This window comes from Pseudopipra pipra, chromosome W, assembly GCF_036250125.1.
Source record: "Pseudopipra pipra isolate bDixPip1 chromosome W, bDixPip1.hap1, whole genome shotgun sequence".
Taxonomy (NCBI): domain Eukaryota; kingdom Metazoa; phylum Chordata; class Aves; order Passeriformes; family Pipridae; genus Pseudopipra; species Pseudopipra pipra.
The window spans coordinates 7,875,063-7,890,381 of record NC_087580.1 but is presented as its reverse complement, the minus strand read 5'-3'; the positions used below and the strand labels follow the sequence as shown (position 1 = coordinate 7,890,381).

At 54.1% G+C, this 15,319-nt stretch overlaps 3 long non-coding RNA genes across 5 annotated transcripts; all 3 read left to right on the top strand.

Annotated features, from left to right (window-relative positions):
* The first annotated feature begins 894 nt into the window (after positions 1 to 894).
* On the top strand, positions 895 to 1,654 carry LOC135405826 (uncharacterized). The gene is made up of 3 exons (XR_010426029.1): positions 895 to 998; positions 1,255 to 1,391; positions 1,561 to 1,654. It is a non-coding gene; the product is annotated as an uncharacterized LOC135405826 (long non-coding RNA).
* Positions 1,655 to 2,022: 368 nt separating this feature from the next.
* LOC135404383 (uncharacterized) lies at positions 2,023 to 4,608 on the top strand. Its single transcript, XR_010425652.1, has 3 exons — positions 2,023 to 2,401; positions 2,660 to 2,895; positions 4,569 to 4,608. It is a non-coding gene; the product is annotated as an uncharacterized LOC135404383 (long non-coding RNA).
* A 4,608-nt stretch (positions 4,609 to 9,216) lies between these two features.
* Positions 9,217 to 11,904, top strand: LOC135405852 (uncharacterized). 3 transcript variants are annotated; one of them, XR_010426036.1, is made up of 7 exons: positions 9,218 to 9,455; positions 9,810 to 9,954; positions 10,066 to 10,316; positions 10,435 to 11,325; positions 11,451 to 11,489; positions 11,671 to 11,740; positions 11,833 to 11,904. It is a non-coding gene; the product is annotated as an uncharacterized LOC135405852 (long non-coding RNA). The 3 variants fall into 3 exon arrangements; XR_010426037.1 differs by lacking the exon at positions 11,451 to 11,489 and having other exon boundaries at positions 11,833 to 11,903; XR_010426035.1 differs by lacking the exons at positions 11,451 to 11,489; positions 11,671 to 11,740; positions 11,833 to 11,904 and having other exon boundaries at positions 9,217 to 9,455; positions 10,435 to 11,408.
* Positions 11,905 to 15,319: the final 3,415 nt, after the last annotated feature.

The window sequence follows — 15,319 nt, the reverse complement described above, 5'->3', positions numbered from 1 at the left end:
AGAACCAGGTAACCTTGGCACGTGGCTAAAGCTGCTCTTTCCAACAGCTGCAGAGCTTGTCTGTGTCTTTCTAATGGGGATTCTTTCTCCTTTTAGTGGGGATTTACCCCCTTGAAACTTGCAGCCTTGCAACAGCACGAGGAGATTCTGGAGTGCCTTGTGAACAAAGCAGCTGACAGGCCTGCTCAAGCCCAGGGGGAAAGGTGAGGGCTTTGTCAAAACAGCCCCCGGGTGTTCTGGGTAGTCTGCAAGTGGGACCCAGACGAGGGGCGTGGCAATGAGCTGGGAAAAAGAAGGAGCAGCCCCGTGGAAGCAGTTCCCCGTGGGACTGGTGAATGCAGGTCTGCCCTTGGCTGCTCTCGTACCTCAGGGGCTCTCGTCCTTTGCCCGCTGAGGTCTGCAAGAAAGCCTTGTCTGTGGTGCCCTCCCCACACCCAGAGCCAGAGCCCCGGGGAAACTTGCCAGTAGCTCAGCAGCGGGGCTGCTCTGCAGGCCAGGGGGGTTTGAGGCACGGCAGAGTTGGGGCGTTCAGTGCTCTGAAGGGAAGCGTTGGGGGAAAGAGAAGCAACACTGTCCCAGGGGACACGAGGGGCTCCGAGCACAGAAGGAGAAAACTTCCTGCCATGGAGATGGTCAGGGGGTCGAAGGGCTTGCCCTGGGAGTTTGTGCAGCCGCATCGGGGGGACTTTGAAGAGCAGTGCAAGGAGCCCTGAACAGCACGGCCTGAGCTGGTAGTTGAGGCTGCTTTAGGGAGGCCCCTTGGAAGAGAAATTCTCCAGTGCTTCCATGGACTTGGCTTTGCTTTCCTGGAGCTTGTAGGAAAGGGGGGAAGAGCTGTTTTGGGAGCAAGCAGGGGAAAAATGGTGCAGGGTCAGACATGTTTCCGATGAAATTTTGCATGCTTTAGGAGTGCTCTTGTGGTTCCTGGAAGCCATGGGGCTCACCTGGAGGAAGATAATCTGCGCTTGCAGGAGGAGCTGGACAGGGCTGATGCGGAGGTATGGAAAGCCTGTCCCCACAGGGAGAAACCTGGGGGTGCCTGTTGCTTCCTATCCATCCTGAAAACGGACAAACCAGTGTTCATTGTGTTCATTGGGGAGTAGAAGTGAAGCTTTGAAGGGACTTGAATGGATTGCAGTTCTTTGGGCAGAGGGGATGCACACAGACATGCAGCACCTGAGTTCTTCAGCAGCAGCTGGCTCCTCTCTGGAAAAGCTCCCCTGACAACTGTGGATTCTTCCCGTGATTTTACAGCTGCAGGAGGAGGAAGAAAAGCATCTTCAGTCTGAGCATTGTGTTCCTGACTTGAAGACTGCCTTGGATACCAAGACAAGAGAGGCAATAACTTCCTCCCAGAAACTGCAGGACCTCCTGGAAGAAGACGCGCAAGAGTAAGAGAGTAACCCAGTGAAGCGAGGGGTCTGTGGCTTTGGGGATTGGGTGGAAACAGGGGGACAGTCAGTGGGATTTTGAAGGACACTTCTGCTGTGGCTTCTGTTCCTTAGCACAGTTTGTCTGGCATTGGACTTTCTGGTAATAAGAGCTGTATTTCTTCTTAAGCTTTGCAAGTGAGAACAGCAGATTGGAAGGCACTGTCCAGCAGCCAAGCGAGAGCGTTGAAGCCCTTCCGAGAGCCCTGCAAGCCTCTGCCTCAGTAAGCTGGTCCTAAATTTCCCTTTCTGTGACTCTTGAGCCTAGTTGCCTATTTCTGTGGGGCAATTGTCAGATGAAGTTTTCCTGGAGGGCCTGGGGAGCTCAGTTTCTGCCTTCTCCTCAGCAGAGGCTGCTCAGAAAGCAGCCTGGTCCTTTCCCCAGCTGCTACAAAAGCCCTGAGATTATTTGGTGTGCTGGACACTGGAGGAATTCTTAGATTCTAAATGAGGAGTTTCATCATGAGCTCCAAGGGACCCAGAAGTATTGTTGCCAGAAGTGTCTCCCAAATTCTTAAGTAGGTCAAAAGTTTCTTCTTTCTGTGGGGGAATCTTTCAAGTGTTTCCTAGGCTCCTTTCCAGTAGATGATAAATACAGTTGCCATGGCCACCCCCTTGAGAGGTTTTCCCAGAATTCACTGCCTTTAGATCACGCTGAGTTTCCTTTTCTTTTTTTTTTCTGTGCACAGGGTGGTGAACTTTCCCAGCAGCTGGACATGGAGCCTGGAACAGGCATGCAGCTCGAGGCCCTAAACCAGGCTTTGCAAGAAGAGCTGTCCACTCTGCTTGGGAAGTGTGAACAACTGGAGAAGAGCAAATGTCAGCTGCAAGAAGAGGTGACAAAACTCCACCACCATTTGGAGGCTTTGGTGCTGGATGGCAGCCAAAGAGAACAGTGTACAGGAGAGGTGGCAGAAGGAGCTGACCAGGAAAGAAGTGCAAAGCTACAAGAGGTCAGCCTCGTTTTGCAAGTAAGTGAATTTCTCCCCAGTGTCCACAGGCTCTTCATTAGGAGCTTTGAAGCAGAGTGCTCATTTGGGCTTCTTTCCCACTGCAAAGAATTGTTTGCCCTGGTAGCTCCTGGGTTCTGCCTTGATTGCTGCTGGGAGTGAGGAGGCAGAGCCGCCTCTCTGAGTAAGGCTGGGCCCTTGGAAGTGGGTGTGTGCAATTTTGTGCTGGGCAGAGCTCTCTTTTTCTTGTGGTGGTTGAAGGTGCACTGTCTCCTTCAGGCACAGGCAGCCCACCAGGCCCCACTAGGACAAATTGAAGACAGTCATTGTGAATCCATGAGAATACAGTTGGAAGAAAGGATTAGAAATCTTGAAAGTGAATTGGACAGAATCAAAAACACCCAACAAGAGAGTGCTTCTCGTAAAGAAGCAACACAGGGAGGGATGGAAATGTACAAAGAGCTGTATGTGGAGGAAGTGAAAACCAGAAGATGCCTTGCCAAGAAACTGGAAAGGTAAGTCCTTGCTTGTTTGGAGTGGAAATGAGAGACTCCTTTTTCTTCCTGCATTTTCCTTGGGAATCCATCTTCTCCATCTGGCCAGCATTATTGCCCTCCATTGGCCACCAGGGTCTGATGGAGTTGCCAAGACACTCTCCTTGATATTTGAAAAGTCGTGGCAGTCAGGGGAAGTCCCAGGTGAGGGGAAAAAGGGAACCCCACTGTGCCCATCTTTGAATGGGGTAGAAAGGAGGGCCCTGGGAACTGCCAACCTGTCAGCCTGCCCTCTGTGCCTGGGGAGGTGATGGAAAAGATCCTTCTAGAAGCTCTGTCAAGGCACGTGGATGACAGGGAGGTGATTGGAAGCACCAGCACAGCTTCCCCAAGGGCAAGTCCTGCTTGACCGACCTGGTGACCTTCTAAGATGGAGTGACTGCCTCAGTGGACAAGGGCTACCCATGTCATCTCCCTGTCATTCTGGAAAGCCTTTGACACAGTCCTCCACAACATCCTTCTCTCCAAAGTGGAGAGAGACAGACTGGATGTGTGGACTGTTAGATGGATAAGAAATTGGGTGAACAGTGCCATGCAGAGGTGGTGATCAATGGCTCAGAGTGCTGAGGGCCATCAGTGCCGAGTGGTGTCCCTCAGGGGTCTGGACTGGGCCCAGTGTTCTTGAATGTCTTCACTAATGATCCAGAGGAAGGGCTGGAGTGCACCCTCAGCAAATTTGCAGCTGCCACCAAGCTGAGGGGTGTGGTTGACACAGCTGATGCCATCCAGAGGGCCCTGGACCAGCTGGAGAAGTGGGCCCATGGCAATCTGCTGATGGTTTACCAAGAGCCAGTGCAAGCTGCTGGCCGTGGCTCAGGGCAGCCCCTGTATCAGTGCAGGCTGGGGGATGAAGAGGGGCAGAGCAGCCCTGCCGAGAAGCCCTTGGGCTGGAGGAGAGGCCGGACATGAGCCGGCGATGTGCGCTCGCAGCCCAGAGAGCCAATTGTGTCCTGGGCTGCGTCCAAGGCAGCGTGGCCAGCGGGTGGAGGGAGGGCATTCTGCCTCTCTGCTCTGCCCTTGGGAGAGCCCAGCTGGAGGGCTGCATCCAGCTCTGGGCTCCTCAGCACAGCAAGGACCTCCAGCTGTTGGACTGAGCCCAGAGGAGGCCACCAAGGTGCTTGGAAAGATGGAGCACCTCTGCTAGGAGGAAAGGCTGGGACAATTGCAACCCTTCAGCCTGGAAAAGAGAAGGCTTTGGGGTGACCTAATTGTGGCATTTTGGGGTGAGAAGGGAGCCCACAAGAAGGATGAAGAGAGTGCATTTAGAAGAGCAGGTAGTGAGAGGACAAGGGGGAATGGCTTCAAACGGAAAGAGAGTAGGTTTAGATTTGATCCTCAGAAGAAATTGGTTGCTGTGAGGGTGGTGAGGAACTGCAACCGGTTGCCCAGAGGAGCTGTGGATGCCCCATGGCTGGAAGTGTTCAAGGCCAGGTTGGATGGGGTTGTGAACAAGCTGGTCTGGTGGAAGGTGTCCCTGCCCACAGCAGGAGGCTTGGAACTGGATGATCTTTAAGGTCCCTGCCAAGCCAAGCCATTCTAGGCTTGGATGCTGTCTGTGCTGTTTCTGTGAGACCGTGGGGGAAAGGCTGGTTCTTCCTGTGTTTCATGGTTTTCTTGACTAATTTGCTGTGCAGGCTGGAAAAGCTTCTGAGGATAGAGAGTAGGAAACTCCGGGTTAATGAAGAGAAAGGAAGTCAGTCCCAGCTGGAAGAAATGAAGAGGAGATATTCTGAAAAGGTCAAGGAAGTTGATGGATTCCAAAGAGAGGTGAGCTGTGCTCTGGGTGGGGCTCTTTGGTTGTGGTGTTCCTTCTTTTGAAAGCTGGGAGATGCTTTCCCTCTATTTCTTGTCATGTGGATGATTTTTTTTCCCTTGGCTGCATTTTGGATGTGATGGGCTTTTCTTAATGCTCCTCCTGCTGTTCCAGTGGGAGATGACTCGAACTAATCCAGAGGTAGTTCTCCTTCTGGGGAAAGATGGAAATGTTGAGGGCAAAGCAGTAGGTGTAAGGGCTGATGGAGGCCAGGCTGTCCTGCAGAGGAGGGGCAAGCCAGGAGTGGCAGCCAGCCTGGCAGGGTGCGTGAGCTGAGGGGCCAGGGAGCCGTCCCACAGGCCCTGAGCAAGAAGAGCAGAACAGGTCCCCTGAGAGTGAGCGGGGTCAGCCAAGAGTGCAGATCCCCCGGCTGGGCCTGAGGGATGGGCAGGTCTGCCGTCCTGGCAGGACATCACGTGCATGGGCTGAGAGCAGTGGGGCCCAGCTCAGGCCTGGCTGCAGCTGGAGGGAGGCTGTGACAGCGTCCTCTGGGTGTGCCAGATGAATTGCTGCCCTGGCAGAGAGGGGAGGAACAGCGCTGTCACTGGCAGGGCACCATCAGCCCCTGAGCCCTGTCTCAGGCACGAGCTGAGCAGGAGGCACTTGAGGTTTGGCTTTTCTCCACAGTGTTGTTGCTGCCCAGGGCCCAAGGAGGACAGGGGCCTCCCAGGGGAAAATCTGTCCCTTCTTGCTCACGGGGAGCTGTTTCAGCCCATCCTGTGGCGGGGAGCCAGAAGGACTGTTCCCAGCAGTGCTGTTGAGGCTGCTGTGCCTGTGCAGCAGTGGCACAGAACCTCTGATCCCTTCTCCACTCGTCACTCGGATCCGTTGCTGAAGCGGCGTCTGTCAGAGCCACACTTGGGTTTGAAGGCATCCCTGTAGAATGGCTTCCTGCCTTTGCAGTCATTCCTTTGGAGTCCAGGATCGTGGAGCATTTTTGCATGAGGAACTCCAAAAGGATGGGAAGCTGAGGAATCCCATGACAAATGATGGGAAAGCTGTTCTTGCTGGAAAAGCAAAGCCTGGTTGCACTTTGTGTCTAGTCCTGAGCCAGCAGATGATGAATAAAGTCTCCCTGGGCACCCCCTTTTGGGGTTTTCCCAGAATTCACTGCCTTTACACCACGCTGAGTTCCTTTTTTGTTCTTTCTGTCTGCAGGTTGCTGAACTTTCCCAGCAGTTGGACAGGGAACGTGAACAGTGCACGCAGCTGGAGGCCAAAAATCAGGCTTTGCAAGAAGAGCTGTCTGCCCTGCGTGGGGAGTGCGAGAACCTGGCCATGGACAAATGCCAGCTGCAAGAAGAGCTGGCAAAACTCCACCATCATTTGGAGACCAACGTGGTGGATCGCAGCCAACTCGAACAGTGCAAAAGAGAGGTGGAAGAACAAGCAGACCAGGAAATAAGACAAAAACTCCAGGAAGTCAATGAGTTTTTGCAAGTAAGTGAATTTCTCCCCAGTGTCCACAGGCACTACGTAAACTTCTCTTGTGACCATGGTGTTTGGTCTTTTTCTTTTGCTCCTGTATTCTGTGGGTTAGCTTCTGTCTTTGCTGAAGGCAGTGGCAGAAGGCAATCTGGTTGGGCAGGAGTGCTGTCATGGGTGTGGAATGTGGCGGCAGGTCCCTGAATCCAAAGGCTGCCCAAGGCAGATTCCCACTTTGCAGTGCTTGGGGGGATCTCTGTGCGCTGCTCTGCTTCTCACTGCTCATCCTTGAATGGGTTTGGCAACTTGCAGCTGTCATGGCCAGACCTACAGGTGCTGCTTTGTCCTTGTAGGGGGTGAAAGTGCTCAGAAAAGGAGTCACTGAAATTACAGGGGTGTGGGTGAGGGGGTAGAGGTGGGGGATGCTCTTCTTGTCTTTGAAGAATCCTTTTGGACATGCCCTGCCCTACAGACCCAGTGTCTCTTCATTAGGAGCTTTGAAGCAGAGTGCTCATTTGGGCTTCTTTCCCAATGCAAAGAATTGTTTGCCCTGGTAGCTCCTGGGTTCTGCCTTGATTGCTGCTGGGAGTGAGGAGGCAGAGCCGCCTCTCTGAGTAAGGCTGGGCCCTTGGAACTGGGTGTGTGCAATTTTGTGCTGGGCAGAGCTCTCTTTTTCTTGTGGTGGTTGAAGGTGCACTGTCTCCTTCAGGCACAGGCAGCCCACCAGGACACCTTAGAAGAAATCAGAGCCAGTCATGTGGACTCACTGAAAAAACAATTAGAAGACAGAATTAGAGATCTGGAACGTGCACTGGGAAGGACAAAAAGCAACCAACCAGAAAGACCTTTTCAGAAAGAATCCACCCAGGCAGAAGTGGACAAGTACAAAGAGCTCTATCTGGTGGAAGCCAAAACCAGAAAAAGCCTTGCCAAGAAACTGGAAAGGTAAGTCCCTGCTTTTTTGGACTGGTAAGAACAGACTCCTTTTTCCTCCTGCATTTTCCTTGGAAATCCCTTTTCTGCATCTGGCCAGCGTCAGGTGTGAAAGCAGAACGTGGCATCTTTGTGGGGAAAGTTCCTTCAGAGCCTTCCCTTCCTCAGACCTGTCTTCCTTTCTCTTTAGAGTTCCAGCAGTAACCCCACAGCAGCACCACTCTGGCATTGTTGGTGTCTTTTCAAGTTGAGGTTGTTTTAGCAGGCAGTCTTTTTGCCAGTCTCTCCTCTCCTCATGCCGTGGGTGACAGAGAAGATGAATCTTGTGCCCTTTCCTGTTTGAATAAGGAGAGGCCTCTGGGAGAAGAGAGTTGGATTCTGTGAATCCAAAATAAGGCGGCTCTTTCTTGGCTTCTGTTTTGGCAGCGGGTCTGAGGGTTGAGCTTTCCTTGAGAAGGCCAGGGTAGGCCAGAGTTCTTCTGGAGGTGACACCTGCTGCTCGTTGCACTCGGTGTGATTTCTTAGAAACAGGCCCTGTGAACAAGCTCAGATCAAAGGATGTGCTGGTTTTGGACGCTCTTCATGCCCTTGGCTTTTAGAAGTCGAGTAGTAGCCAAGGCTGTGGAGGGGAACTTTGCAAAAGCCTTCCTGCCAGAGATGACTCTGTGTGTGCTTGTGAATGTTTCAGAGCTACTGAGAGACTTGCAGTGGCCAACACCAAGCTCTTTTTGGAGCGCCACAGAAGCAGATCTGCAGTCCCAAGCAGCGCTGTCAGCGGAGTTCTGGCTGCAAGTCCACTTCTGGATTCACCTGGCCTGGGACATGTTGGCATCAGTTTGGGACTGAGCAGAAGTCTGGCTCTCAGAACACCACCCAGACACCTGTGGTAAAGCCCAAGACTTCTGCTCATCAGGTTGGTACAGATTTTCCAGAGTGGTCAAAGGCCAAAAAGATTGAAATGGAAGCAATGAGCTGTGGAACTCCATTCTTTTCCAAGAGAAACTGTGGGAAAGAGCTCTGTGGCACAGGAACCTCCCACCTAAGTTCTACCCTAAATTTACACGTAGTAATCTTCTGTAGTCTGTGGGGTTTGGCAGGAAGCCAATTCCAACCGGCTACAGATGGTTTTGGTGTCAGAAGTGGGATTGTTTTGGTTCCTTTGGTTTTGTTGTGGGAACATTGTCTGGGAAAGCTGCCAAGAGTAGGTTTGTTTGTCAACATCCCCCATTGTTTTGGGACACTCCTGGGAGAGCTGCCAAGGAGGATTTTGTTTATCTAAACATAGCTTTGTTTAGGAACAAGGAGAAAGAAAAATAATAACAATGGCCTTTTTACTAATTTTTTCCTGATTCTTGCTGGTTTTGTGCCTGTCCCAGGACATCGTGTAAGGGACCGTTCAGATGGATGGAACAAATTGCTTCCTTTCCTTAATTTCGACATCCACGGCCTAGTAGCCAGTTTCCTTGATGGTGGCCTTCAAGGTTTGGTAGCAAAGACTCCAAGATCAGCTCTAACCCATCCCTGCATTGTTCAGTGACAATGATCCTAGTGGTGAAGGCAGCGAAAATGCTACTTAAAATTGGAGAGGTGGTGCTGCATTGGTCCCCTTGTTGTACGAAAGGAATCGCTGGAGCTTTGGGGACAAGAAGTGCCAACGGCCACGACAACTGTACACAGGCAACAGTATCGGAGGAACCGAGATGCTGTGACCCCCATCCATCCATCCAGTACATCCATGACATCATTGTGTGGGGGACACAGCAGAAGAAGTTTTCGAGAAAGGACAGAAGATCATCCAGATTCTCCTTGAGGCCTGTTTTGCCATCAAGAAGAGTAAGGTCAAGGGCCCTGCCCAAGAGATCCAGTTCCTAGGGCTGAAATGGCAAATGGACGACACCAGATACCAACAGATGTCATCAACAAGATTGTAGCAATGGCTCCACCCACAAACAAGAAAGAAACCCAAGCTTTTCTGGGAGCCATTGGCTTCTGGAGGATGCACATCCCAGAGTACAGCCAGATGGTGAGCCCTCTTTACTTTGTGACCCGTAAAAAGAAAAATTTCCAGTGGGGTCCTGAACAACAACAAGCTTTCAGGCAGATCAAGCAAGAGATTGCACATGCCGTGGCTGTTGGAGCAGTCAGGACAGGACCAGAGGTAAAGAATGTGCTCTACTCTGCAGCTGGAGATAAAGGTCCCTCCTGGAGCCTCTGGCCAAAGGTGCCTGGTGAGACGTGAGGGCGACCACTGGGTTTCTGGAGCCGAAGCTACAGAGGTTCTGAGGCCAATTCCACCCCTGAGGAGAAGGAAATCTTAGCAGCCTATGAAGGCATACGAGCAGCTTCAGAGGTAATTGGTCCCAAAGCACAGCTCTTCCTGGCACCCCAGATGGGACCCCAGCATGCAAAGTGTAACTGGATAAGGGAAAAAGGGGTAGGGTTTATCCATTTTAGGGAAAGGGTGGCCAAAAAAGGAAATACTGCAATGCAGCAAACTTTGGCCTATCGGGGAGCGGGGTCTAAGGATACAGACATCAAGGGGATTTTTCATCAAACAATTTCAGGGGACAAACAAGGGAAAAACTACAAGAAATGTTTAGACACAACCGTAAAACTCGAAAGGCATTGGGTCTGAACTTCTTGACAACTTCATCCAGGGCTTTCATCCTCTGGAGGGTCACACATTTCTTGTTGTCTTCTCCAGCTTTCAGATTCAGCAATGTCCTCACTCCTGACAGACCAGGGTCCCTTTCCAGAGTAATGGAGGAGCACCGTGATTTTTTAATCCAAAATTCCCGGATTTGAATGAAATGCTCTGGAAAGGCTCTGGAAATCATTGGGTGTTCACAGTGAGTCTCTGGTTTCCCATCCCCTGCTTCAGATGTGAAAACATGTTCCTTGCAGTCGGAATGTAAACTCATCAGCTCCATTAAACTTGAGCACTATATCCCATCATCCAGATCACCAATGAAGATGTTCACCAGGAATTGCTGATCACTGGCCTCCAGCTGGATGTTGCACTCCTGATCACCACCCCGGCCAGCAGATTTCAACCAGCCTGCTGTCTGCTCATCCAGCCCATACTTCATGGGCTTCTCTGTGAGGGAGCCCTGTCTGTGTCCACTAGTACACAGATTCATTTTGATTTTAAACAATCAAACAGAAGGGAGTGTTTTAACAACACAATTATTTTTCAAAGGGAAATAGAAGGGTAAGAGTTTTTAATTTTAATGATCATGTTTTACATGATGCTAATTGACCTCTAGTAGAAATGAGAGAGCACCTTAAGAGACAAATCTACATTCTCTATTTATGCCTCTGAATTACAGGTATGGCTTTGATGGAATGAGTGCCTTCAAGCTCCATTGGCAGGCACTGTTTGAAAACTATTTGGGTGATTTTGGATAAGAAATGAAAGATGCAACAGCAGGAAGCCATTCAGCAATCCCTGACAAGGGAGGTCCACTGTCAATTGCTGGGAGGGCCCCCACCTGTTTCTTTTAATGGTGCTCCCAAATCCCACCCCTTGGGCCTCCCATCCCATCCCATCCTTTTTGGTCCCCTCAGGCATCTCCTCCCCAGCATCTGCTCTGTGTCCTACCCAGGGTCCCCAAATATCCTCCCATTGATCATTCCCAAAGCTTTTCTTTCCATCCTTCCCCACAGACCTTTGCCTTTCACCCAGGCCACTGCCCTGGTACCTCCCAAGACCATTCCTTGCCTCCCTCTCCACTCCCAACCATCTCCCAGTGCCCTCGTTTTTGTCCTCCTCCATCCTCCTCCTCCTGTCCCCACCAAGCCTCTCCCTTGCAGTCCCCATGTCCCTACACTTGAATTCCTTTCCCCTCCCCTGCATCCCACACAGGGCCCCTTCAACACCCCAATCCCAGTCCCGTGGGCTCCCCAGTTCCCCCCAGTTCAGCATCTTTGGGTCCCCCCCAACCTCCCCCCCCCCTCCCTGCAGGCCCTGAATTCCCCTGGCTCTCCTTGTCTCCATCCCCACCCTGGGCCCTGCAGGCACAGGGGTTGGAGGTGAAACTGGGTGCAGTGGGAGCAGGGGGAGCAGAAGGGATTTTCCCCCTCAGACGGGGGCAGCCCTGGGCTGGGGGGGCTGGGGACACCCGTGTCCCTCCCCCAGCCCCACAGGGGCCAATCCTGCTTAAACCTTTGCTCTCCTTGCCCAGGCACTCTTGGCAGGAACCCAAAATGATCTGCGGGAGGTGAGTGGGCCGGGGGGACTGGAGGGCATCCAGTCTGGGAACTGGGGGACACTTTGGTCCCCCCATCCCTCACCTGGCACCGGGGACATTCCAGTGACCAGCCAGGGCTCCTGGTCTCTCTCCAGCTGCATTTAGTGGACGTTGGGATCCTGGAGACGGCTCAGGTGGGTACCAGGAGTTCTGCCTGAGTCGGGTCCTCCCCTCACATGGCCATGACACTTCTGGCCATCCCAGTCTGCCCCAGTATACCCCAGTGCACCTTCCCCAAGGATCCCATTTCTCCCCCCAGGCTCCCAATACATCCCACTGCACCCAGGGTGTCTCTGAGCCTGTCTTTGTCCCCAGCCCCCTGTGGTTGAGAAGGTGGTGGGTCCTGTTGGTGAGAAAGGCGTGGCTGCATCCCTGGATGTCTGAGGTGAGCAGTGCCTGCAGGGAGAGGGGTCAGGACAAGGCCCCTCTCATGTTGCAGTGGACTTTGGGGGTGACATTTGGGGCTCTGTCTTTCAGGACTGGTGGTGACACCCGTGCCCTGTCCCCCTCCAGCGGAATGAGGAGATGATCATCCCTGGAAGAACCCCCTGCTTTCCCTCAGAGCCCAGGGGCACTTCCCCTGAATGATCAATAAATCCCTTCAGCAAAGCTACTCTGCTTGATCTTGTGTGTGTGTTCCCATCTCCATGTGTGTGTTCCCAACTCCATGTGTGTGTTCCCATCTCCACCTGTGTGTTCCCATCTCCATGTGTGTGTTCCCATCTCTGTGTGTGTGTTCCCATCTCCACCCGTGTGTTCCCATCTCCATGTGTGTGTTCCCATCTCCACCCGTGTGTTCCCATCTCCATGTGTGTGTTCCCATCTCCATGTGTGTGTTCCCATCTCCATGTGTGTGTTCCCATCTCCATGTGTGTGTTCCCATCTCCATGGGTGTGTTCCCATCTCCATGGGTGTGTTCCCATCTCCATGTGTGTTCCCATCTCCATGGCTGTGTTCCCATCTCCGTGCCTGCATTCCCATGTCCATGTCCCCTCCTTCTCCACCCCCTGCACACCCGGTGCCTCTCTGGCCGCTCCCCTGCCATGAGCAGAGAGTCTCAGGGGGCTCCTGGAGGTCTGTGCACACGAGATCCCCTTCACCCCCTCCATGTGCATCCTGAGCAGTGCAGGTTGGGGCATCGTGGAATGTCCCTGCTGGGGGCTGGGACAGGCAGGGGTCACACGGGGCAGCCCCTGGAGCACCTGGACCTCCCTGTGCTCTGGGAGGGATGGGAAAGGGGATCAAAGGAGCCAGCAGGTGTCAAATGCCCCCAGATCTCAAGGGCCAGGCTCGGGGCTGAAGGGATGGAGAGCAGCCCTGCATCCAAGGCCGTGGGATAGTGGGGGATGAAAAGCAGGATGGGAGCCAGCAATGGGAGCTCACAGCCCACAACCCCCCGTGTCCTGGGCTCATCCCACAGCGTGGGCAGCAGGGGAGGGGGGTTCTGCCCCTCTGCTCCGCTCAGCTGAGACCCCTCCTGCAGTGCTGCCCCCTGCTCTGGGGCTGCCTCAGGGTGTGGTTTTCTGTTGAGGAGGAAAAGGCAGGACTGAGTCAGGTCAGACTCTATTGGCAAAATGTGTCTCTCTTTTTAGGAAGACGTCTCTGCATCCCCCTCCCCTGAGCTCTGGGTTTTGCTGGCTGATGGGGGCTTTGAGAGCAGGGACCCTGTGACAGGCTCCCGAGGAATCCTCCTTGCTGTGAGAGGCAACTCGGGACACGGGGTGATCCGAGATTAAATGTGCCTGTGACACATCAAAGCCTGTGACACATCAAAGCGTTTCCAGCCCTGCTGTTCACAGTTTGCCCAACTGCAGAGCAGAGCTGAGGGGATTTGCTGTAGTTTTGTTACAGTTTCACTTGGCACATTTAGAAGTAAATTTGGATGGCTGAAATCCCTGACATTTCTGATGTTCTCCAAGTGAAATCTCGTGGGTCCTGGGAGGCAAAGGGATGGTCTCAGTGCAGAGAGAAGAACTACGCTGGCCATCACTCCTGTTCTCAGCCGCCCCTCGCTGGCAGCTTGGAGCTGAGGGAGGATCACACTAAGGAGCTCCCTTAAAAAGAGACAGGGCCTTTCTGGGAGCAGAGGAATCTGGGCTCAAAGGGCAGATTGACAGACTCCTTGTCTTTCCTCAGGGTGCCTGATTAGGATCTCCTCTTTCTTCTCCCAGACTGCTGCACAGAGGGATCATTGCAGCTGTCCAGAGCATTTCTATGGCTCTTACCATCGAGGTGTCCTCTCCATGGGGATCCCAGGCAGCAGAGAGATACTATGGCAGAGCTGTGCCCTTCTGGAGGACACCCTGCAGGACACCCGGGGAAGCAGCTGAATGTCCTGAAGTTGCCTGGAGGGCACTTGGGCATTTTGCTCCCACAGACACATCCCCACAGCAGCACCCAAAGGGTTTGTGTCTGGACAGGAACCTGCCACCCCAAAGCCCCTGCACTGCCTGAGAAAAGCCAATGGTGAGAAGAAGAACAGCCCAGACAACAGGGGATGGCAGGGAAATGCCACAATGCGGCTGCCAAGGGAGGAGGGACACACAGAGAGAGATGGCAATGGGGGCCTTGTCCTTGCCTGGGCTCTGGCTGCTGCAGGGCAATGCACAGCCCAGGGGCCATGGCCTGAGGGCACAGGCTCTGCTTAGGCTGGGAAAGGAGCCCAGGGAGGAGCTGCTCAGGGAAGGGGTCTGTGCCACAGGGACAGCAGGGAGGGGCCCACATCCCCCTGCCCAGCACTTGTGGCAGCAGCTCCCTCTCCCTGCCTGCCTGTCTCTGGGTGAGGAGCTGTTCCTGCCAGCAGCCCCTCCCTGTGCCCAGCTCAGCTCCCTGCCAGTGCTCCCAGAGCCATCCCCAGCCCAGTGCCCAGGGGCAGCTCTGCCTGGGCAGGGGCTGCAGAGCAGATCCCAGACCCCTGCGGTGGCTGGGAAGGGGGAGGTGTTCTGGGGGGATGTGCTTCCTGAGAAGGGCCCCTGGAAATGGAGGAGGTGGAGCTGAAGCTGTGAGGAGCCCTGAGCCTGCAGCTGAAGGGCCCTGCCCTGCCCAGCCCTGCCCTGAGGGGTCACTCCTTCCACCCACCCCTTCTCCCCCAGCCCCGTGGCAGCTCCTTGGCCGGGCTGAGAGCTGCCCCTGGCAGGCAGCAGAGTCCCTGCCCCAGCACACAGAGCCCTGGGGGCAGGACCCTGCTCTGCACCACAGCCCTGGGCACCCCTGCCTGCACCCCCACCTTCCCACCCCACAGCCAGCCCTGCCTCAGGGAACCTTCTGGCCCTGGGCCTCTGAGGGGGCAGCAGCAAGTCCTGCTCTGCAGCAACTTCTCCTGCTGCACCCCAGGAAATCCAGCAGAGCCATCCTGGCAGCTCCTGGCACTGGGGGCATTTGGCAGCTGGGAGAGGCACTTACAGGAACTCCCCTGCACTGCTCTGCAGCCAGAGCCTGATCATGGCAAAGGGCTGGGAAGGTTCCTCCCCTGAGCAGCTCTGCCCTGTCCTCCCACCCCAGGATCCCTTGAACCTCCTACTCCCTTCTCCTCTCTACCCTTGCTGCCTGCAGCTCCTGCCCTGCTCTGCCATATGGCCACTTCCCCTGCACTGCAGCAACTGGGAGAGTCCTGCTGAAAGATCCTAGAAGCTGTGGGATGTGGCAGCTTTAGGAGATCCCTCCAGGAAGGGAAGTTGAACTTTCCTGCAGCCAGAGAAATATTCATTCAAATCCCGTGAAGGTTTCTCCCACAGTGAGAGCTCAGTCCCCTCCCAGCCCAGGCTGCCTCTCATCTCTCTGCCTTCTCTCCTGTGCCCTGGGTGCTGCAGGCAGTGCCCTCAGCCCTGCTGGGCTGTGCAGAGGAGCTGCTCCTGGGCAGAGCTTGCCAGGAGCTCCCTGTGTGCCAGGAGCCTGGCCCAGCTCAGCAGCACAGCAACAGCCCCAGGCAGCACTTCTGCCCTTCAGGGATCCCTCCAAGTGTCCC